Raw genomic sequence first — 24,706 nt, 5'->3', positions numbered from 1 at the left:
CTTTACAAGCCTAGCTCATAGGATTATCCTGGCATCGTGCCACCTGACCTTAGTTCCCAGTGCCTTTGTCAAGTAAAGCCACTGGAGTGATCCCTGGGGTGAATTTTCTATTTCCCATCCACTCATCAAGATTTCTCTTGAAGAGGGCCAGTGAGGTGCTCTGCTTGACATGTATGGGAAATCTATTTCAGAGCATGGGCAGTCTCTGGATTATGAACCTGTCCTTCTAGCATGTTCTGCTGATTGTGGTAATACGGTATAAGTCACTGGACCATATGGTGCGGAGGGATTGGGATTTCTTTAGAGTCACTGGACCATATGGTGTGGAGGGATTGGGATTTCTTTAGATGTAGCATTTCTAACAGAGCTGGGTCAGACATGGCTTTGTAAGTCAAGCAGAGATCGCCTCTAAGTAAGCGATATGAGATGGAGAATAGTTGGAGTTTTTTGAGTCTGTCCATATAGGACAAATGTTTAAGGCCTAAGATCCTCTTTGTGAGGTACTTTTGCGGCCTCTCCAGTTGTTGCAGGTGTTTAGTGAGGTACATGCCAAATGGGGCATTGTACTCAATGATTGGCCTAATGAGAGAAGAGTACAGGGAGACAATGCCTTCTTTCTTCCTAGATGCAAAACCCTTAGTAATGAGATGTGTCACATAGAATGTCTTACCTTTTGTTGTAATTTGTGTCATACAATTTGATTTACTTTCTTCACTTCCAGTAATTATTCAGTTAATTTATTTTCATATTTATTTTCTGGTTGTATTGCTTCTAGTTGTTGTAAAATATTTTGTATTCCTTTCGTATACTTCTACATCACATTGTATTTACATTTCCTGTTCCTAAAATCATCATGTAGTGAATGTATTCAGAACATTTTTCTACTTAGCACAGCAAATACCCAAGGGTATATCTTCCAGATTTAATAATGTTATCATTTCCTTATATTCAGCACTAATTAGAACAATTAGACAGTACAATACCCCCTTTGAGATATAGTTCACTCAACATATCAAACAAGTAGAGATGCCCAAGGTATTCCTAAGAAGATTTCAAGCTAAATGACCCTACCAAGAGAATCAGGAACCTTTGCCTTTTTACTCTGTGTCTTATATATTTTTGAGGGGTAACCTGTTCCTCATTTACCATGATATAGAGACTCTGTCATCTTTGATCTCCAATATATCCAATAGTGTAATAGCTTAGCAAACACCAGAACCAAGGATGTAAATCTTCACTAGCATATAAATAGAATGTGGTGAAGAGATGTATTCCTTATACAGTACCTCCCTCATCTCCGAAATAAACAACCCCTGCATATTAAGCAATGCAAAACATTATCATCCTTCAAACACAGCCAGGATGGCTGCATGGCTAGTCTAAAAGTTATCATAGAACAAAGTGGTCCAGCCATCCTTGAAACAGGGTGTGCAGCCTAATGGTGGGCCATGGTCACAAGACTGTCAAATTGCCTTGAATCTCCTATGAATCATGTAAATCACATAAATCAAATAAATCTCTTTTAATGGTTGAATTAATAAGTTTATATCCATATTCAAGTGGCATATTGCTTTCCATTTCTTTTAGTAGCATTGCATCACTTTTCCTTAAATATGCGATTCCGACATCAAATCATTCACTATTTTTTTTCCAAGATAACTTGAAACAAATTAAATTAGTTCATTCAGCAACATGCAATTAAAATAGCCAATGAGACTATTACAGACAAACAATACTATCAAGGAACTTTCCCATTATTGGCCACATTAACCACTTATTTTTACATCCCAGAGGGCTATGGCTCAGATAATACAAGACCTTATGGGAGTTTTTAGCATAGTAAGTGAAATATTAGTGTATAAATCAAAACAGGAGAAAGATTTTTGACTTGAAAATGCTATAACTAGACAGACTATGACATTACACCATAAAAGTCCTTGTAAAGAATGCCGAGTTTGTGTAAGAACTACTAAGTGCCTGTACCAACTAGTCAGGGCATCAGATGAGACTCAGAAAAGTAAGAGCACTGGTGAAGAGTAACAGGTTGGAGGATTCTTGGGAACACTGCACTACGTAGCCATTTATTCCAAATCTGCAAATGTGTTTCCTGCTATTGAGAAAAACTGCTGGAAATGCATACAGAATGATGTCAGGAAAATGAGCAAGAGTAAAGCTTCAATGTGCTGAAGAAACATGTTAGTGTGACCTCATCCCTCAGGGGCTATGATGTAAGAAACCCACCAAAGATACAAGTGGATTAACGTCAGTCTAGCCTATGAACAATGTTACACCAAGATGGACAGCCAGTGGATATGGGAGATTTTACAAATGCATGTATGGGGGCCCAGTATTCATGGAATCTGACCTCAAGTTACTCCAAAACATCTTCCAAAAAAAACCAAAAAAATAAAAATAAATAAATAAATAAATAAATGGAGCACCTAGAAGACTGTATCATATGAGGCTTAACCTACAGAGGTTTCAAGTCACAGTGCAATCCAAACCTGGTGAACAACTGTGTGTGACAGATTTCTTAAGGCATGCTTACCTTAAGGAAACCAAAGAAGAGCTCCCGGATAATGAGTCAGAAGTACTATCAGTGTCAATATAGCTGCCCATATCCCAATAGAAGCAACAATTTTTAGAAGGCATACCTATGCTGTGACTGACACTTAAATGTAGCTACTTAACAAAAAGAGTGTTGCATATACAGGTGTCCAGACTAGAAACAGAAGCAGCCACTCTCAGCCAGTTATGCTTCACATTCAGGGACAATATTAAACACCATTGAAGAACCAAATGGTGCAGAAAATTAATAAAGCCTAATTTGGCACAGTGAAGTAAATGGAATGAGACAGAGAAAGATACATTTTATTCCGAGCAGACATGTTAATTCAGATAACTGACAGATGGTCTGTTCATGCTGAGAATGTAACATATATAAGAGAAGGAAGTCCACTGAGGTGATGACCGATAGGTCATTGAACAAGGTGACTGCTTGACACCGTCCATTTCAGGGAAAGAACTCCAGTATTTTGTTTCTGTGGAGTACTATTTGAAATAGCTGGAAGTTGTCAAACTTTGAGAGGCCTCTTTCTTTGCTGTGATTATAGTGCTGAAAGGAATTTCTGCATTTCATAGGATAGAAGAAAAGTTCATATCAGACAACAGGCCATGATGCAGAAGAAGAGAGTATGAAAGTTTTAACGTGGAATAGGAGTTATCACAGAAAATGACAAGTCCTAAATACCCCTAGCCAAATGGGCTGTCTCATCAGACATTCTAAACAGCAAAAAAAAAAAAAAAAACATAAAGAGAATGTATGTTCTTATGCTCTTGAAGGTGAGTAGGACTACTACCAAGCCTTCCCTAAATACTGCAATGCACCCTTTTAGCTAATGAGTTGTCACCAACTCAAATCCTGCTAGCCTCATCTAAGCTGCTGAAGCCCACACCAGTGCAATTTCTCAAAAATAAGTAAAAGAACCCAGCTGACACAAACATATTACTATTCAAATGCCAAAAAAATCCACCAGTTTCTTTCCAAAGGACATAGTAAGGCTGAAAAATCCCTTCAAAGATCAGTTGAGACAGAAAGACAGAAGTTGTGGTATATACCAAAACTCAACACTCCAAGTCCAGATATAGCTTCTAAATATGTAGCAGTAAGGATCATAGTTTAAGAGAAAGAAAAAGTAGAATTCCTGCCTAGAAATCCAGAAGTGAGAGAACTCTCAAACCACCTCAAAGATGGACTTGTTTGTAAAATATAATTTATTAGGGCTTATTAGATTAAATGTACCTAAATTAATTAATTGGGGGTTATGAATGTAAAAACGCATGCCTTTGCATAATCATATAATAGATCTCTGGTTTGCTATCACTACAGTAAAGCTTAAGGGATGTGATGTTCATAGATTCATAGGTAAGTACTAGCCTACCTCCCCTTGTGGGCCATTTCAAGGTTATCCAATTTTCCTTTAGATGCTTGAAATATGTAGGCATGAGGCACAGTCACTTTAAGACAAATGGTAGTGCATGGTGTTAAGAGTTCTGTCTACTTCCATTACAGGCAGTCGACTGTGGTTGCATCTAAACACAGGAACTAAAAAAATGAATGTTTATTGTTACAATTGCTTGAGAGTGCTACATAGATCCCCCCTGCAATGAGAAATCCAGGCAACTAAGAATGAGTACAAAAGACACAATAAATGAGGCACAAAATATAATATAAATGTAAAATCTAAACTGGACGTTTGTTAATGAAAGGATTCCAGCAAAGGCAGTTCTCAAGAACAGTCTTCTTATTCAAATTACCAGATATAAATGCAATAACTTCGAGATTACACTTCAAGAAAAAGAAGATATATGTAACCCCACCATTATCGAGGCTTTTATCATCTCAGAGTTGTTTTATTAATATGTGGAGGTTGAGTGCAAGGCTTCTTCCCAGCAGAAATGTTTTAAATAGTATTAATTTTTTGGTGAATGCTTTACCTTTCAAAGTATATATATATATATATATATATATATATATATATATATATATATATATAAATATATATATATATGTGTGTGTGTGTGTGTGTGTGTGTGTGTGTGTGTGTGTGTGTGTGTGTGTGTGTGTGTGTGTGTGTGTGTGTGTGTGTGTGTGTGTGTGTGTGTGTGTGTGTGTGTGTGTGTGTGTGTGTGTGTGTGTATATGGGAACACTACTTAATCTCAAAAGTTTGAAATACCAAATTTCAAACATTCAAGACCATATAGCCGAAACCCCAAACTACCGAAAGACCAGAAGTGCGAAGTTCAAAATCATGACTATCGGGAGTTTGAAATTCGCTCTTCTGGTTTTGCGGTATGCTGGAAGGGCAGGTAAGTATTTCTGTTTAACTGTGTTTGTTAAGAATTTAGTGTGTAAGTGTGTGTTGTGAGTGTGATGTTTGTGTGCAAGGGGGATGTAGGCGTGTGATGGTGTATTTGTGTGTTTATTTGTGTAGTGCGACCTTGGAGTTAGAATATTTAAGTGGTGGGTCTGGGGGGTGCAACTCCCCACATGGGGGATGCAGGGGTGCTCTCCCCCCTGCTCGTCTGTATGTTAAGTGTGTGTTTTTGCATTTTGGGGGAAGGTGTGTGTATGTGTCTATGTGTGGTGTATGTTGTGTATAGTTTTCCGTAGTTTGAGTTTCGCGGTTTTGGTTTTTCAGTATTGTAGTGTTTCGGGTGTTTGGTCTCGGGATTTTGGGCATTGGTAGAGTGAATGTTCAGTATTTAGTAGTGGATACACACACACACATATATATATATATATATATATATATATATATATATATATATATATATATATATATATATATATATATATAGATACATACATATATATATATATATATATATATATATATATATATATATATATATATACATATATATATATATATATATATGCAGATATAAATCAAGATATATACATATATCTTGTTCAACAGCCAAGGTTCCCAATGTGGCTGTAACAGCTATGAGAGAGGCAGAAGTAATGACTATTAGCATCATTATTTATTATTTATTTATTTATTTATTTGCATTTGTTTACCAGGAAGGTCCACTGGGTCAAAGGTTCCCTTTTTCAGTGGAGGCCCGGGAAGAAAAGCTCCACAATGAATAAATACATACATAGAATAGAAAAACATTAAGAACAATAATTTAAAAAACAATAATGCACACATATGAATAGTAAGCAGTAACAGAGTAGGGTACTACAACAAGTATCATAGTATTTTGTTTTAGCACATAATGATCATTTATGGAGACTATGTGTCAAAGGAAAAAACATCAAAGACCAATAGACGTAAGGTTCAGTTAAGGTATATTTATTTACTTGCCGCAAGGAGACAAAAACATGCAAATACAAGGATTTGTCTAACTACTAACAGGAAGTATGTATATTCTTATACTATTTTACAAGACATGGCCTTCTATGGCTGACGTAATCAAACACAACTTTCAGTATTGTTCTACAGCAGATGTTACTCAGATTTTCTGCTGACATGACTAGATTTGTGAGAAACTTTTGAGAAAAACAACCTGGCCTTGGTGGGCTCTAATTCGTTTACAAGCTTCCCTTGTACAGTGTTACATTTCAAGGTACTCTTCTAATTCAGATACAAGCAAATGCTGATTGCAGTTCATATTTTCAAACAGGCTTTGTCCTAATTATCTATAGCTTCTACAGCTGTGTATTTTCTCACAGCACAAACAAAACTCCTTGTCTAAGCTTCATACAAGTAGTATTGTTCTATTCCTTATTTTCCTAACATAAGCAGAAATCATCTGCTTCTCAGTAAATTTCCAAGGCACAAGCAAGATTTTAGTTAATAATACAAGGTCAGAAAAGCATCTGCAGTTTGTACAGATTTATGCAGTATGAAATAGAATAAATGTGTTAACCCTTTTCAAGCTCTAAATGCACTAAGCATATTACTAATACACACATTAATACATATTTTTCTGACACTATGCAAGCACACTAACATATATATCACTAGCTCAGATCCATTATCTGACTGTACCCATTATGGTGAAGGATGTTTATACATGAGCCACACTCAAGTATGCATGACTTTGCATATTCCAGAATCAGTGACATAGCAAATACTACTAAGTAGAATGGTTACAAGCAGGCAAACAGCTTATCACTAAGCATCTGTTTGCATGAAGAGTACCTTTCATAGTGGGTCCTCAGTGAGGAATAATAATAATATTCAGTTATACACTGCATACTTATCAGATGCACATGGAAGTTTTGTAACTCTATGATTGATACTGTTTACTACAGATCCATCTTGGACAAAATGCAGAATATGTTGTAATCACTACACTGTTTCACATGCATGCCAACAATGGTATGCAATGTGTCTTCATTACTAAAATGCTGAAATGCAAGGCATCTGGCAGTCTGAATAAAATAATGTGCCTTGTTTACCAAGGTTTTAATCTATGCACATTTTCACTTGGCCAGCACAGATGGCAGGCTAGTAGCTTCATGAAACTCTTAGTGCTTCTTGCACCAGTGCCTTTCTGCACCCCATCCCTCACTGCTAATCTTGTTTAGGTAGTTATGTGTTAATCTTTTAGTATGAGAAGCAGTGCACTAGCCCATTCATCCATACATTTTTCATCTTTTTCTTCCTGACACCTTCTCCAACCATAATGGAATCTGTTGGAAAAGCAATAGGCACCTATACTGGCAATGTCTGCTAATCACATAAACAATAATGAACATCACAGGTATGTGACAGTAAAATAAATATAAAGTGGATTAGACTGATAGTAGCAGACAGTACTATATTATATTATCGCTGAATTACTATACGCAGCTTGTGTCACAGTATACCTTCTTAGGTGTTTCACTCATGTTAACTGCATTGTCACATACAGGGCTTATCAGAGCTGCTCTGCTACCATACCACACTTTGTAATAAGTTACAGATGTGATGATGAAGTGAATACTAGGTGGTGTTACACTTTGTCCCAACAACCTTATACATCATAAAACATGACTCCTGAACTACATGTTCATGGCAAAGAAAATACACAGCAGTTAGATAGCTCAGATACCAACTGCTAGTGGTATTGTGTGTGTTTGTGTGTGTGTGTGTGTGTGTGTGTGTGTGTGTGTGTGTGTGTGTATGCGTGTGTGCGTGTGTGTGTGTGTGTGTGTGTGTGTGTGTGTGTGTGTGTGTGTGTGTGTGTGTGCGCGTGTGTGCACGTGTGTGTGCACATATGTACATATGTGTATGTCTGTGTGCAACTGTGTGAACATAAAAGTGATATGTTCTGCATATCCACATGCATTTGAGAGGAGGGTGGAACAGCAGCTTGGAATTTAACTGTAGCATCCGTATAAAAAAATACACCACTGAAATAGTAACAGTGTTGTACTGCCAGTGTTCCTACCTTGGTATGATGTATATCTGCTTAGAAGTGTCTTATACAAACCTATCTCCATACAGTTTAAGAGAAGGTAGCAGTTATTAACTTGACCAGTTAGATGGAAAAATATTCTTAGGAGTTTGACAGGAGACATCACACTTGCAGACCTAATGTTTGTGTCTGGTGTAAGAGCGGGGTGGACCTACAGAATCAGCAGTTTGAGGTTCCTCATAAAAGAGATATGCAAAGAGTGTAAGTTAAACCTAATCCATTTGAATTGTTAAAGTGTCTAATTTGGCTAAATATGGAGCCTCAAAAGATGTTATTAAATGGACAGGGAGTATGAACTCAAGGGCTTTTTTCACATTACATTACTCAGTTATACAAATAACAATATTAACAAAGATAAAGGAAGGGAGAGGGAGGGAAAGGAATAACAGGGGCAATAAGAATGTGTAGGCAGGTACTAGAGCACTGGGTGTAAGCATTAGTGATAACTGGGTACTTAATAGTAATTTTGATGTGATTCAGGTTTCAGCACAGTCTGACATATGAGCTATTCATTCTTCTACAGTATATATCTAAACGAATAACCAGGTCATATTCCAGAATGAGGCCCAGATTTCAACAGATGGAAGCTCTTTTGGTGAAGCCAGTGTGGTATCAGTTTGAACCATATGCAATCTGTTGTAACTAGACAGATAATGAAGTTAAAAGATTGCATATATTAATATTTGATTTATTTAAGTTTGCTTACCAGGTAGTGCACTGATCACCATGGATCAAGTTCAGGTGCAATCCATGTGAATATATTCACAAAAGTGGTTACAGAGACAAGTAAATGTAGAGAATAATTTTGTACATAAAAACTGTAGAACACAATGTTTATACACAGTGATCTAGCAAATAGAACATTTGGATTCTGCAATATGCACAACAAGGTAAAGTGAACTATTCATGCATGCATCTGAAAAAAAGGAGCTACAGTGTATCTGCAGAGTATGAACAAACACAGTTTAAAGGAAACATGTTCAGAATGTGTAGCACACTTGCTTTTGGTGCAGAATGCTGTGTGCCCTATTCCCACACCCGCTAGATGGATTGCATGCAGTACAGTATATGGGGAGTATTGCACCCCTAAGTGTCTTGTCCTTTGCAACAGACATTAAAACAAAGTCATCTTCTTGAGTAGGTAGTAGTTCAGGTAGATATAAAACAAAATATCCAATGGCACCTATCAAAAACTAGCATGCCTTTTCTTTCACAGCATTTACAAACTGGGAATAATTAACAAAAAAGAAAGTCCTTACATCTTGAAAAACAAAATAAACATAAAAACACAAATCATTCATTATTCCCCCATTCTTGCTGCCAGAACCAAACCTTATTCAATAATACTCCTTTCAGCCTAGCTTTCCAAATAGTCCAACTAATCCCAAATACATTTTATCCATTTCTAGTATAATTTGTTTAATTCAATCCCCATAACAGCCTTACAGAACCATATTCATATCCAATTCTTCCATATTTTAACATCTCACAAAGGAATTTCTTTAAAAACACATCTCCATAATGGTTTCTCCCTTTCACAAAATAAAAATACATACCCAGTAGTTTCTAAATATTTGCAAAGCAAACAAAACTTTGAGACAATCCCCCAGATTCACTATCCTTCCGTGCATGACTAAGGTAGTCATGCAGAGAATCAGCCATTTAGAAGCCTGACAGCAGTGCTCCATGCATATTACTGAAGACGTGCCGCCTGAGCTCCTAATCCTACACGGAGCATGAACGAGTGCAAGGGGCATGTCTGAGAGCAGAGCTCTCACAATATACACGCCCCTGCAAGGAAGGACTACAGAATGATAGCAAACAATGAGCAAGACAGTTCATAGATATATGTGTATCCCCAGTGACATCCCCCACATGTATAGAAGCAATACTGAAGAACAAAAATAAAAAGGCTTATTTTTTTTTTTTAATAAAACGAACCAAGTTTAACCTTAGGTGCGTGGGTTTGCCCATCACTTAGCTATGGTTAATACAGGTTAAATAGCAGAAAGAGGATAAAAAGCAAGATATATGCAAATGAAACAGTACAGCAATAGTGCAGTGGACAGAGCATTTGCCTTACAAGCAGTCATTCCCAGTTCGAGTCCCCCTGCAGTACATTCCATTTTCACTTCCAAATCCCTTTTTATGATAAATATTTTTATTGCATAACCTAATAAGTAACATATATTTCTGAACTGCAATACTGCATTTAATGTAGATGTGAGGAGTCAGTGTCATAATGTTGCAAAGTCCACAGATAATCACGTGACCCATACGGTATCACAGATACAAATGGAAGGTAAACTGTGTAATGAATGATAACTCCATACATTTCTACAAATTTCCCACCTCCCTAAGAACCATTACACTATTACTGTCTAATATGTACCACTAGTAAGTGGTAGTAAGCACTCTTAAGCACTAGTAAGCGGTAGTAAGCAGTAGTAACCACTCTTAAGCACTAGTAAGCGGTAGTAAGTGGTAGTAAGCACGCTTAAGCACTAGTAAGCGGTAGTAAGCGGTATTAAGCACTCTTAAGCTCTAGTAAGTGGGTTTAAGGCCATTTGCATGGGGCTAAGCAATGTGCAAACAGATGAAGCAAGACTGAAGCTAATTCTCTGTAAGCATATGTAACCAGAGGTTAGCATTGCTTAGTCTTGCGCAATGTCGCGCAAACCTGCTTACAAGTGCTCAAAAGTACCTTGATCACTCAGTATGCATCAGCCACCGTTCTGGCAGGAAAAATAACCAGGCTTTGCAGTTTGTGAGCCCAGGACCCGGTACTCTTCAGTCAGAGTACTTAACCACTAAGCCAACACAACAGTACATACGATTAAGGTTTTAATAAACAAACCTCTTCATAGGAAAACAAGCTGAACATGTGAAAGAATTTTCTATACAGCCTTATGTGTATACCCAGCTACATCACATCAATATGTGAACTGGAGTACTGCAGTAAGCACAGATGTGAGGTGTTATTGTAATAAAGTGTAAAAGTCCCCAGAACCCCATACAGTGTATGTACACATGAATCATGGCTACCAGACACATATATAACCTGTAATGAATAATAAATCACTGCCAAAAAGCAAATATAATGCTAATTAACTATTAAGCAATGCTAACCGCTGCACAGCTTAGCTTAATAAATGTAAGCAATGTGTAGGGCAGCCAATTCAATCTGCCTATTGGTATACCTCTTTAAGCACTGCCAATCTTAGGTAAGCAGATGTGCCCATAGCTTAGCATTTTCAAAACTGGCCAATCATGGAAAAGTGCGGAAAATTGGATATATTTAAACCCCACAGGTGGGAATACTTCCCATAACTGGTTGTAGCTTCCTACTGCAGGCAGAATGGCTGATGTGGGTGAAGGCACTCGATTTAGAGTGCAGTGCTGTGGCATCCAGGAGTCAAAAATCATGGTATAGCTCCTGGTAAAACACCATGAGCAGAGACTACTGCAGGACCTGTACCAGGGCTCGCAGTATAAAAATGGAGGCCTGGGACAGTCTCACCCGTGACCTCACCAGTGCCACAGGTATCCCGGGACTGCTGAGTAGGTCAGGCACTACCATGCTGACCTGAAGCGGTGGAGGGGGGATGTACTGGAAGAGTGGATCCAGGAGTCTTGGCAGATGCCTACTGCCCCAGTACTAAGTACTCATTCTACCAAGTAGTTAATAATTGCCTAGCTTGTATATACTATGGATAGGTATGGCTAAATATCACTGTATTTCCTCAACAGCTGCAGATGAGCGGGCTGTGAACCAGCAAGCCCATGATGCTAGGTTGCAAAGGCTGTGTCATGAGGCAGGTTAGTAATTATACTGCATGTACTGCCATAACAAATAAATATAAGAGACTTAGAAAGTGTCGTACCAGTATAAATAAAGGTGTAATATTCTGTGAATAAAGGTATAACCCCTGGAGTGCTTCTGTTTACTCTTCTTTCATATGTTGTTGTACTGTTGAATTCTATAAATAGTACTGTTGTATTAAGCAGTGTTACCCACATTGTGGTATGCAGATAAAATTTGTATGAAGTTCTGTATAACAATGTTGGAAGTGCCAAGAGGTCAGTCATATTGTATAACTTAGGGACACTTAGACAGAAAACATTAGAACACTTCACAACAATTCCCAGATAGCACAGTGTACTGTGATGTTAACTGTAATGTTTTTGTCACACACACCAGGGGTTTGAATCCCGGGAGTGCTAGTAAGTTGTATGCATAATCAAACCCCACAACTGTACAGATTTTGTTAGAATGCTCAGATAGAAAGCTGTATGCATAATTGCACCCAACAACTGTACAGAATTTTCTAGAATGTTCAAATAGAAAGTTGTATGCATATTCATACCCCTCAACTGTTACAATCTGTCCAGCATGTCCAGATAAATGGCCAACATCACCAGCCTGGTACCCTGTTCTCCTGAAAAATCAGTGTGATGATCCAAGAAATGTAGGCAGCTGTTAATGATATATAACTGATAGTCAGACCTGTACTAGGTTCATAGGTTCATAGGTTGGTACTAGGATGTATACAAGCCTAGCCATAACAATTACCTGGCTATTTCTTCCCACACTATTTACTTCCTGGACCGCTGTCTAGCAGGGTGACTGACTTGATCCCCAGGGTGAATTTCCTTTCTCCCATCCAATCATCAAGGTTTCTTTTGAAGAGGGCCAAAGAGGCGCTCTGCTTGACATGAATGAGCAGTCTATTCCAGAGTCTGGGGAGTCTCTGGGTCAGGAACCTATCCCTCTAGCATGTTTTGTTTATTGTGATGACAAGGTGTAGATCCCTGGAGCATATGGCTCTGAGGGATTGGGATTTCTTTAAGTGTAGCATGTCCAACAGCTCTGGGTTTGACATGGCCTTGTATGTTAAGCAGAGATCGCCTTTGAGTAGATGATATGCGACAGAGTATAGCTGGAGTTTTTTAAGGTGGTCAGCACTGGGCATCTGCTTTAGGCCTGTGATTCTTTTAGTGAGGTATTTCTGCGGTCTTTCCAGTTGTTGCAGGTGTCTTGAGAGGTACATACCAAATGGGGTGTTGTATTCTATAATGGGTCTAATGAGAGATGAGTACAGTTGGACAATGACCTCCTCTTTTCTGAATGAAAAGCCCTTAGTGATGAGGTGTGCCACATAGAAGGATTTCCTGACTGTTGTGGCAATGTGGTTATCAAAGGTGAGACCAGTGTCCATCTGTGTCCCTAAGTCTCTTATCACACTTTCAGTGTTTAGTGTACTGCCACCTATGTTGTAATTCACGAGTACTTGTTTTTTCCCCAAAGAGGATAACTATACATTTCTTGGCATTGAGCTTGAGCCCATGGCTCTGGCACTAAGCATCTGTTTCTGTAAGGCCCTTTTGTAGAGTATCCACATCATTTGGAGATTCAATAATGGCTTCCAGTTTGCAGTCATCTGCGAACTTTGTTAGACAGAGTCCCTTAGTATTGGCCTGTACTTCATAGAAGTAGATGCCAAACAAGAGTAGTTCCAGGACTGACCCCTGAGGTACTCCACTTGTCACTTGTCTGGAGCTGGATTTCGAGTCAGCTGCTTTTACAGTGTGGGTTCTGTCAGTAAGCCAGTTGGCAACCCATCAAGTGATGTAGGGATTAATGCCCAACTTAGTAAGTTTATCTATGATTCCAGAGTGGGGGATGGTGTCAAAGGCCTTGAAGAGGTCCAGATAGGCTGTGTGGACTGCCTTACCCTCGTCCATGGCTCTGGAGACTGATTCAAAGAAGTCAGTCGGGTTCAGGAGACAAGATCGGCCCTAGTAGTCAGGGAATGTATATAAAAACAAATCTGTCATTCTGGCATCTCACCCAAAGTGTATGAGAGCAATTCTCAAAATATGTTGCATTAACACCTGCATCTTGTCACGCCTGTATGTAAGACACAGGTCATGTATATAATAATCTACAAACATACCATTGTACAATATAAGGCCATAGGGTAGTGTAATAATACATGTAAAGGGCAGATCACTGCAGTGACTAAGAATGTTGTGAAAACTACAAGGATATATTAGTTGTTAATTGAACTGTCTCTGTCACCCCTACCATATGTGAAAAAATAACCCAATGACACACCTCAATTGGTATGTGTACACTCCAAACGTTTGTTGGGACATATGTCCTATTGGTTTATAAATATTCACATTTGCTTCTATGCATGTGCCTTGTTAAAATACCCCCATATCGGTGGCCTGTTGCCATCAATGAAACTTGCATGCTGTTGTAATGGCCACTGTTGTTCCGTAAATGCATGTGTTCTGCTTGCTCTGTAACTGTTTTAAATCTGGTGTCTTGGGTTAATGGGAATACCTATGCATGCTGTTATAACTAATCCTGAATGGTGTTGACTATTACTAACCTATATTTTTCTTATACCAGCTACAACAGAGCTCATATCAGAAGGCCGGTCCCAGCAGTCCCACCTGTCCCACCTCAGCTGGCCATGGCACCGGGCCGCAGCATGTCTGGGGCCCAGCCCGGGTCCACCTCCTCCAGTGGCCCTGCACCACCTTTGGGTGGAACCACCACAAGGGAATGGGGCTTGCCCCCCCAGGAGTGGAGGCAGAGAGGAACCTGTCACTCATCGTCATGTCTGGGTTGTGGTGTGTAGGGAGCTCGATAAGGAGTTTCGAGACCAGCTACGCCAACTTGAGGGCCGAGTGGTGCAATTAGATGGTGAGCCTGCCCCTCCTACACAGCCCCTAGCACAGTCACCTTTAGGGCCGTGAAGGTGCAGTGGTAACTGCCCATAGGTAGGGGACCTTAATCCCACTGTTTCCATTTGGGGGCTCATGGGTTTGCGACTTCCAAACACCCCTCCCCGTCCAAGGTGTTTCCATCCACATGTGTCTTATACCACCCCTGTATGCTGTCTTGTCTGTCTTGTCTGTCATCCTACCCAACCTATCCTCCCCAAGCATACCTACTCTTCTTCCCTGACATCCCACTCTCACCTTAAAAAAAAAAAAGGGCAATCTGTTCCCAAAAATAAATCACGTCCCATTCATAGCTGTCCATTTTGCACACATGTCCACTGGACACATGTAATCTGGTCTAATTGGCATCACAACATATTATTGTTGTCCTCATCCCTCTCCCAGGGGTTGGAGTGTTCAAATGTACCTCCAAATTATTTGCATATGCACAGCTGTTGCTGTAGAAGAAATGGGCAACTATGGGCTTTCCCGACACCCTTCCTTCACATCCATAGCTATCTTGCCTACTGTCTTTCCCACTTTGTGCCCCTTTTTCACCACTTTCCTCTCACCCCTTTTTTCTTTTCCTTTAAAGAAATTAGCACGGGGGTAAGTGGAACTATGCACTTTAAAGCAGCAGTAAGGGTGGTTCAGCCTGTTTGCATGGGAGTAAGCTCTGCCTACACAGGTTAAGCAATTAAGAAGCTGAGTGTAAGAAACTGTAACCGGAAGTTAGCAGTGCTTACCTCTGCGCAAGCCCATGCAAACCCGCTTACAACTGCTTTAACGTGCCTTAATCACTCTGTATCCAATGGCCCTTGTTCTGCCCAGCAAAAAAATAAACAGCCTCTGCAAGGCTCAAACCCAGGACCCTGCATAACACAGCCAATGTGATATACCACTAAGCCATGGCATATATACATAACACTGATGTTTTCACAAACATAGCATACAGCAAAACAAGTCAATAGTACAGGGAATGTACTTATACATGTAGATGTATGTGTGTGTGTGTGTGTGTGTGTGTGTGTGTGTGTGTGTGTGTGTGTGTGTGTGTGTGTGTGTGTACATATATTCACAACTAAATATATATATACCTCTCTCTCTCTCTCTATTATATTTATTTATCTATCTATATATAAATATCTACACACACACACACATATATATCATCCATATATAAATATATATATATATATATATATAGATATATATATATATATATATATATATATATATATATATATATATATATATACACACATATACAGATATATATCTATAGATATAACAGAGCACATAACAAAGACATATATGACCACAGGCACTGTTAATGAGGGTGAGTGTGCTCAAGCAACATACGTCTTACATGTAACAATACCCCCCCCCCCATACAAACAGGTCTGCCCTGCAATACATTATCAACTTTTGTGAATCCAATAACCAGGATCTGACACGACATGGCCACAAGATGTTTACAGTAAGCCATGCCACCTGTATGTTGTGAGGCTGGTATCGATAACATATCATACATTACCGTCTGGCTACCATAGTGTAAGCACAATGTGGAAGCAATACAACATTCCTAAGATACATATACACAGGCACAGGTATGGAGATACAATATATATGTCTATATATATATATATATATATATATATATATATATATATATATATATATATATATATATATATATCTACATATACCTACATACATATATAGACATATATGTAATTACACATACACAGACAGATGTATTTCTAGGAAGATACATTATTAGAGGGTGCATACCACACTGAACAGCCAGTCTCCCTACAGTTGAAACCCCATCAGATGGACACTCACCCATGAAAAAGACAATTGTTGCCTGAAACATATACCAACAGTGAAGTCAAAGGATGTAACACCACACACAGGTTTGCATATGTTTTAAAGCTTTATTTGTGTACAATTACAGGTTTATATGCCATGTCATATTGCAGTTTATACTTTCAAATACATACAAACAGATAAATGCAAATGTCAAACAGATCATTTAAGAAAGTAATCTGAAAGCATAACATATGTTGCTGTCCAGGCCAAGGCCTTCAAGTAGTACAAAAAGACAGCTTGGAAACACCAAAGCAAATTCTCTCTCAGTTTAATTCTCTCTCAGTTTAATGAAGCACTTTTCGTCTTGCACATGTTAGTTACTTTGGTTCCTGCCTTCAAGTAGTACAACAGAAAATACTGACTGGGCTGCAGGATAGCGATCAATCAGCAGTAAGTAATGCAGATGTATAGCCCAGCAGCCTTTAACTACACTCTGTACACAATCCCTAGGGCGAAAAGATACACAATGGGATGTATTTGTTACATAACAATGCATAACTGAAATCATCACAACTGCACTGACAAACAGAACAGGCTGTATGGCAGTAATCAGTAGGCCAGCAATGTTCACAAGGTGAAGTACATGGTAATGTACAGCCATATACCTTAAGCCAGTGTACTACTGATATACCTCACATGTTGTAACACCTTAGGTTGATGATGGTGCTTACCCCCCCCCCACCAGACTGACTTACAGGAGCATAAAACACTGTTACATACACTGACCTCTGCACTGCAAAGGGCCATACATGTGTTGTGCAGATGAAGCCTACATATATATGGACCTTTCCCCACAATATGTGTGGGTGCCCAACAGCACTGGAATGATGGCGGGAATGGCAGCATGACATAATCACTGACCATCACATAATAACCCCTTACTGCATGTCATATGGACCAAGCCTGGTATGTCGGTGGAGAGCAGAGGCCAGTACACAGGCCCATATGTGAAATAGTGTTGTCATACACAGAGCATAACATATGTTGCTGTCCAGGCCAAGGCCTTCAAGTAGTACAAAAAGACAGCTTGGAAACACCAAAGCAAATTCTCTCTCAGTTTAATTCTCTCTCAGTTTAATGAAGCACTTTTCGTCTTGTACATGTTAGTTACTTTGGTTCCTGCCTTCAAGTAGTACAACAGAAAATACTGACTGGACTGCAGGATAGCGATCAATCAACAGTAAGTAATGCAGATGTATAGCCCAGCAGCGTTTAACTACACTCTGTACACAATCCCTAGGGCGAAAAGATACACAATGGGATGTATTTGTTACATAACAATGCATAACTGAAATCATCACAACTGCACTGACAAACAGAACAGGCTGTATGGCAGTAATCAGTAGGCCAGCAATGTTCACAAGGTGAAGTACATGGTAATGTACAGCCATATACCTTAAGCCAGTGTACTACTGATATACCTCACATGTTGTAACACCTTAGGTTAATGATGGTGCTTACCCCCCCCCCCACCAGACTGACTTACAGGAGCATAAAACACTGTTACATATACTGACCTCTGCACTGCAAAGGGCCATACATGTGTTGTGCAGATGAAGCCTACATATATATGGACCTTTCCCCACAATATGTGTGGGTGCCCAACAGCACTGGAATGATGGCGGGAATGGCAGCATGACATAATCACTGACCATCACATAATAACCCCTTACTGCATGTCATATGGACCAAGCCTGGTATGTCAGTGGAGAGCAGAGGCCAGTGCACAGGCCCATATGTGAAATAGTGTTGTCATACACAGAGCATGTTTCTGTTGCTACAGGATAGTCTGCAACACACACTTAGACAAAAATATGACATAATAAACATAAATGGATGTAGACACCTACGGATAGCATTCAACACACACACACTGCAAGTGATATATCTGACAAAAAGACCTGTGTAGTGGACAGACAAAACATAGGCCCACATATAAGAACTATGCAGACAGACTGCAGTCCATATTAAACTAGTATGTACACACAAATCCTGCAACACTGGTGCTATACAATGCATATACCAACACTACTCATACACTGTCTGTAGTTATTGAACCTGATACAAATATGTAGCTGCCTTGAGACTGCAATTCCACTTTTGAGAGGCCTTGCTACCTGCTATCTGTAACACTGCTGCCCACACACAGGAAGGATGCCCACCATACAGGAAAGGTAAAGTGACCACGCCCAAATGATTTAGGGATTTATAGTAGTGGGTTGCTATGACAGTGTTAATTGGAAGCACTATACAGCATGATTGGTGCAGAGGCCATCATCTGATCATGTGCCTCCCTACAAAAGCCATGCTACAATCTATTCAAAGCAGGTCAATACAGTTACTGGGGAGAGAGAGAGGGAGAGAGATACTCAGACAGAGACCAAAAAAAAAAAATAAATAAAACACAAACAAATAGGCTAGGCCTACAAAAAGATCTTTGTGAAGAGACATGAGTCACACAACAGGTATGTGAAGTATATATGCATTTAATTGACGGTAGTACGTGGACCATAATAATGGCATAGATAAGGTTGAAGCATGCATATGTGCCAGCAGGTGTTGTTGTTGTAATGATGTTCAGCTGAGCAAATGCTATGGACACTAGAGTCTGTCCCTGTGGGTAGAGGGCCATAGGCATCAACTGTGCAGATCAGCACAGACTGACAAGATATAAGCCATCATACTGTGTGTAGTGTAATGGACAACATGTATAGTAGTGTGGGCAATAGCCGGTGGTGGAGGTAATGGCATAATGATGGATATGTGGGTTCCAGAGCCCGCAACTAGCAGGATACTCAGGGTAATGTGTAATGTAGCATGCTGAAATGCCATAGGTGTACCTGCAATCTGTCTGTATATATACCCCCTAATGTTAAGCTGTGTCCATATGTGGCACCTGTCTGTGTTGTAGCAAGGCAGAATACCCCAGCTATGTAGGAAGGAGAGTTAAAGATTGTGAACCTGATGTCTGAATGCACCCCATATATATATATATATATATATATATATATATATATATACATGTGTGTGTGTGTGTGTGTGTGTGTGTGTGTGTGTGTGTGTGTGTGTGTGTGTGTCTGTCTGTTTTTTCTTTGTTAGGTTTTTCTGTGTGATACAAAAATATAGATATATAGCTATATATAACTATAGATATATAAACATGTAGAGAAATATATATATATATATATATATATATATATATATATATATATATATATATATGTGTGTGTGTGTGGATATACACATGTTTATATATATATATATATATATATATATATATATATATATATATATATATACATGTATATGTGCATACATACATACATACATGCATGTACATGTATATATAAACATATATATGTATATATATATATATATATATATATATATATATATATATATATATACACACACATGTATGTATATTTGAAGATATATGTATACATATATTTACATATATATATATATATATATGTATATATATACATATATATATATATATATATATATATATATATATCTACATATATGTCTGCAGATATACAGACACCTACATGTATATAAATAAACAGATATATACAACATAATTATGTATATATATATATATATATATATATATATATATATATATATATATATATACAGAGAGAGAGAGATACATGTCTGTGTCTACATATATACAAACACGCACACATACATGTGCAGATATATACATGTTCCATATTTTTGCATCACAGTGCTGCATGGTATGTGGGAGGGGATATCACACATATCAATGCACACAAATTTACAGCAGTAACTATGTGCAACATTGACAGGTATGTCACTTGTGAGCCCCTTGTTGGGACTTCGTTGTCCTTGTTTGTGAAGGTGGAATGGGAAATCGGGGAAGGATAACAGGTATAGTTGCAGCGGTTGTTTGGGTTGGTAGATATAGAAGAGAGCTTCAGGGGTGGCATATGACACATGTGGTGGGCAAACACCCTGGATGGTGAGAGTCACCTGTAATGTGGAGGCCACATCAGCCCCCATATGGACACAATGGAAACAAGGGCCCCACCCACTGACAGTCTCAACAGCAGTTTCACGGACCTAAAGGTGCCTGGGCTGGAGGCTGAGCTGGAGTAGCATGTGGACCCTGTGAGTGTGTCATGAGGGCCTCATGGTGCTGTAGCATATCCCCCTGGTTTGTGTGTAGCTCCCTGTACACCAAACCCTGAACCTGACCACAGGTTACAGGATCATGTCTGTGTATGCCCCCGGGGGGACACCATCACCTGAGGAGGTTCCACTTGAAGGTAGTGTTGACCAGTAGGCCCTAAAGTGGGTCCCACATTTGATGTAGTCTGGTAACATGGCCAGATGATGTTGGAAAGGTAGCTCTGCTGGTAAATATCCCCTAAACATGCTATTGTGTTACTGTTATAGAACATATGTGGGTAGTAATATTCCACACAATCCCTGAACATGTCCAAGAGCATGCATAGATATTCCCAGTAACACAGAATGTCAGATGTGCAGAAATCACACAGCAAGCATACCACATGCATATATGGAACCATAGTGGCCTGACAATGCCATGCAGGTGAATAGTGTGCAACACACCAGCAATTATAGTGTCCACACAGGGAACATGGTCACAGACACATAGCAGAAAGTGTGTTACAATACAATACATATATATCCCAATGTTAGTTAAGGTGTGCCATACCTATTGGGTTGTGTGAATAGTTTGTTGTTGCAGTTTAGGGGGGGAAGAAATGTGTATTAAGAAGTATGGTAACCTTGCTGTATGATTTGCTCAGACCTGTTTCCGTCTTTATGTCTTTCAGGCAACATGAACACAGGGAGGCTTCCAACATACTCTTCCAGAGAAATGTAAGTCATCCTTGGATACCTCACCAACCACTACCCCATACTGTTCAGAAGGGTAGCAGAGGTCCAGCAGGAGCAGACCGCCCTGTGGAATAACCTAATCCACAGGGTCAATGATGTCAGACACCATAACCGAATTTATGAGCAGGTCCGGCATCGTTGCTCAGACCTGCTTCGCAATGCCTATCGTCATGCTGTTGCAGTCCGGGGGGATCACCTTGCAACATGGAAGGGTCATGCAGGCCACCTTCCCCTGACACGAGTGGAAGAACTACTCAACAGCCTCGGTGCACCTGCCCATAGAAATCAACAGCAACTGCCAGACAGCATTACAGAGGTAGTTGCTATCTACGCAACAGCTGAGGAACGTGCAGGTAAGACCACAGGGAACATTAGTAGACCACTGTTGCATATGCATATGCATCTGTATAGGTAGAGCATCTTCTTCTTCCTTCGGCTTTTCTTAGGGGTTGCCACAGTGTATCACCTCTTCCTATTTCTACCTGTCGTCTGCATCTTGCTCTGTCACACCAACCACCTGCATGTCCTGTCTCACCACATCCATAAACCTTAACTATGGCCTTCCTCTTCTCCTCTTACCTGGCAGCTTCATCCTTAACATCTGTTTCCCACAAATAACCAGCATCCCTCCTCAGCACATGTGTAAAGCAACACAATCTTGCCTGTCTGGCTTTGGCTCAGAACTGTCCAATCTGGGCTGACCCTCAAATATACTTATTCCTAATCCTGTCTACCATCATCACAACCAGTGCAAATCTTAACATCTTTAAATCTGCGACATCCAGCTATGATTCCCACTTTTTGTCACTGCTACAGTCTCCAACCCATATAACAGAGCTGGTCTCACTACCCTCTTGTAGACCTTCGCTGTCACTCTTACTGGTACTTGTCAGTCAGAAATCAGTCCTGACACTCTTCACTACACACTCAACCCTACCTTTACTCTCTTCTTCACCTCTCTTTCACACTTGCCTTTACTCTGAACTGTTGATCCCAAGTATTTAGACCCATCCACCTTTGCCAGCTCTATGCCCTGCATCCTCACCATTCCTCTATCATCCCTCTCATTCACACACATATATGCTGTCATAGTCCAGCTGACCTTCCTTCCTCTCCTCTGTAGAGCATATCTCCACCTCTCCAGGGTCTCCTCAACCTGTTCCCTACATATCACAATGTCATCTGCAAACATCATAGTCAACGGGGACTACTGTCTGAACTTGGCTGTCAACCTGTCTATCACCACCACAACTAAGAAAGGGCTCAGAGCTGATCCTTGATGTAATCTCACCACCACCGGAAAGGCATCTGTCACTCCCACTGCAGATCTCAATGCTGTCACACTACCCTTGTACATATGCTGTACCACTCTAACATAATTCTCACCCACTCCTGACTTCCTCACACAATACAACAACCCCTCTCTAGGCACCCTGTCATATGCTGTCTCTAAGTCCACAAAGACACAATTTAACTCATTCTGACCTTCCCTGTACATCTACATCGACACTCTCAGAGCAAACATTGCATCTGTAGTGCTCTTTCTTGGCATGAAAACATACTGCTGATCACTAATAATCACCTCCCTTCTTAAACCAGCTTCCACTACTCTGTCCCATAATGTCATGCTGTGAATGATCAATATTACCCTGGCTCTACACATCACCCTTATTCTTAACATCCAGTACCAAAACACCTTCCATCCACTCATCAGGCATCATCTCACATTCCAAGATTCCATCAAACAACCTGGTTAAACATGTCACTGCCATGTCTTCTAAACACCTCCAAGCAACCACAGGTATGTCATTTGGACCTACAGCCTTTCCATTCCTCATCTTCTTCATAGTTATCTGTACTTGTGCCTTGTAAAGCATGCATATCTGACATGCCATAAATATTGTTTACTGCATAGTAGTAATGAACAGATGTGCATAACTGCTAGTATTGTGGACTTGTACCATTGATGTAGTGTAATGCTGCACCCACCCTGTAGCAATGCCACAGCTGCGGCCACTAAGATTGCATCTCTCGCACTGTTATGCAGGTCCCTCTGGGATACCACCAAGGCAGAAGCCTGTGGCTGGTGAGTATGGTTTCTATTGATGCTTGCAAATACACAGGGCATGTAATGGCTATGGTATATGCCATGCACACTTCTAACACACCTACCCTGAATGCATGCTGTACATGTTCACGTATTGTTGCTATGAAATGCACTGCATCACAGTGGTGACCATGATGGGATATTGGAAAGGTATGTCAGATGGCTGTGAGATAACTAACATCCTGTCATTGTGAAGTGTGTCCACAGGGATTAACATAATGTTGGCACACACAGCCTACAGTAGGGACACGTGTGAAACATCACCCTTGTGCAGTGCACCAACAGATTATATACCAGTGTTAAGATGGCAATTGTTACAGATGTACAGTATGGCATAATGTGTTAGTTTGGTCCACATTATTAGCTGGGACATGGCTGTAACACATGCAGTGCAGTGTATGTATGTATGTATGTATGGTGCACTGCAAACTGACACACATGTGTAGCCCATACCTGTCAAGCATCTGTGAAAAGGCTAAAGGTGGGGAGGGGTTGTCAGCATGACACATCAGTGCACTGCAGCAGGGAGGCATAGGGGTGGTATGAATGGCTGTATCTGCACACAGACAGGGTCAGTAACTGAGGAAGATGCAACTCTAGACCCACAGAAATAGTGACGGCAATGTGTGAACACCAAGGGGTGTGCATATGTGTAGACCTTGCAATCATGCACAGTTGGGAAACATGTGCAGGAAGACTGACCATACACAAGCAAATGCAGATGGGCCATGCTAGTATACCCCTTGCAGGAACAGTGACTGCTGTAGTACACATAACAATGGGTGCAGCAACACGTCATGATAATTGTGTGCATACATAGGCATGCACAGGACTGTATGCAATGCGGTCATCATCTGCACACCTAACACCTTTAGTAGATACTGCATTTGGATGTACAGGACATATGGTGCATATCAGGCTAATGTACTGTTAAAATATGTAGTGATGTTGTCCCATGGCAGATCAAGGAATGGTGCATCACATCAATAAGAGTGTATAGACTCCCTGTAGCCATGGTATGATCCGGCAGTTGACAGTGTAATACTATTGGATTGTTCATACATGGTCTGCTAATGTAGAGAGCTGTAAACCACATATTAAGCATTCACAAC

This window comes from Protopterus annectens, chromosome 10.part0 (genome assembly GCF_019279795.1).
Source record: "Protopterus annectens isolate FY-2018-M chromosome 10.part0, PAN1.0, whole genome shotgun sequence".
NCBI classification, from domain to species: Eukaryota; Metazoa; Chordata; order Ceratodontiformes; family Protopteridae; genus Protopterus; species Protopterus annectens.
Note: the sequence above shows the minus strand (reverse complement) of the source record.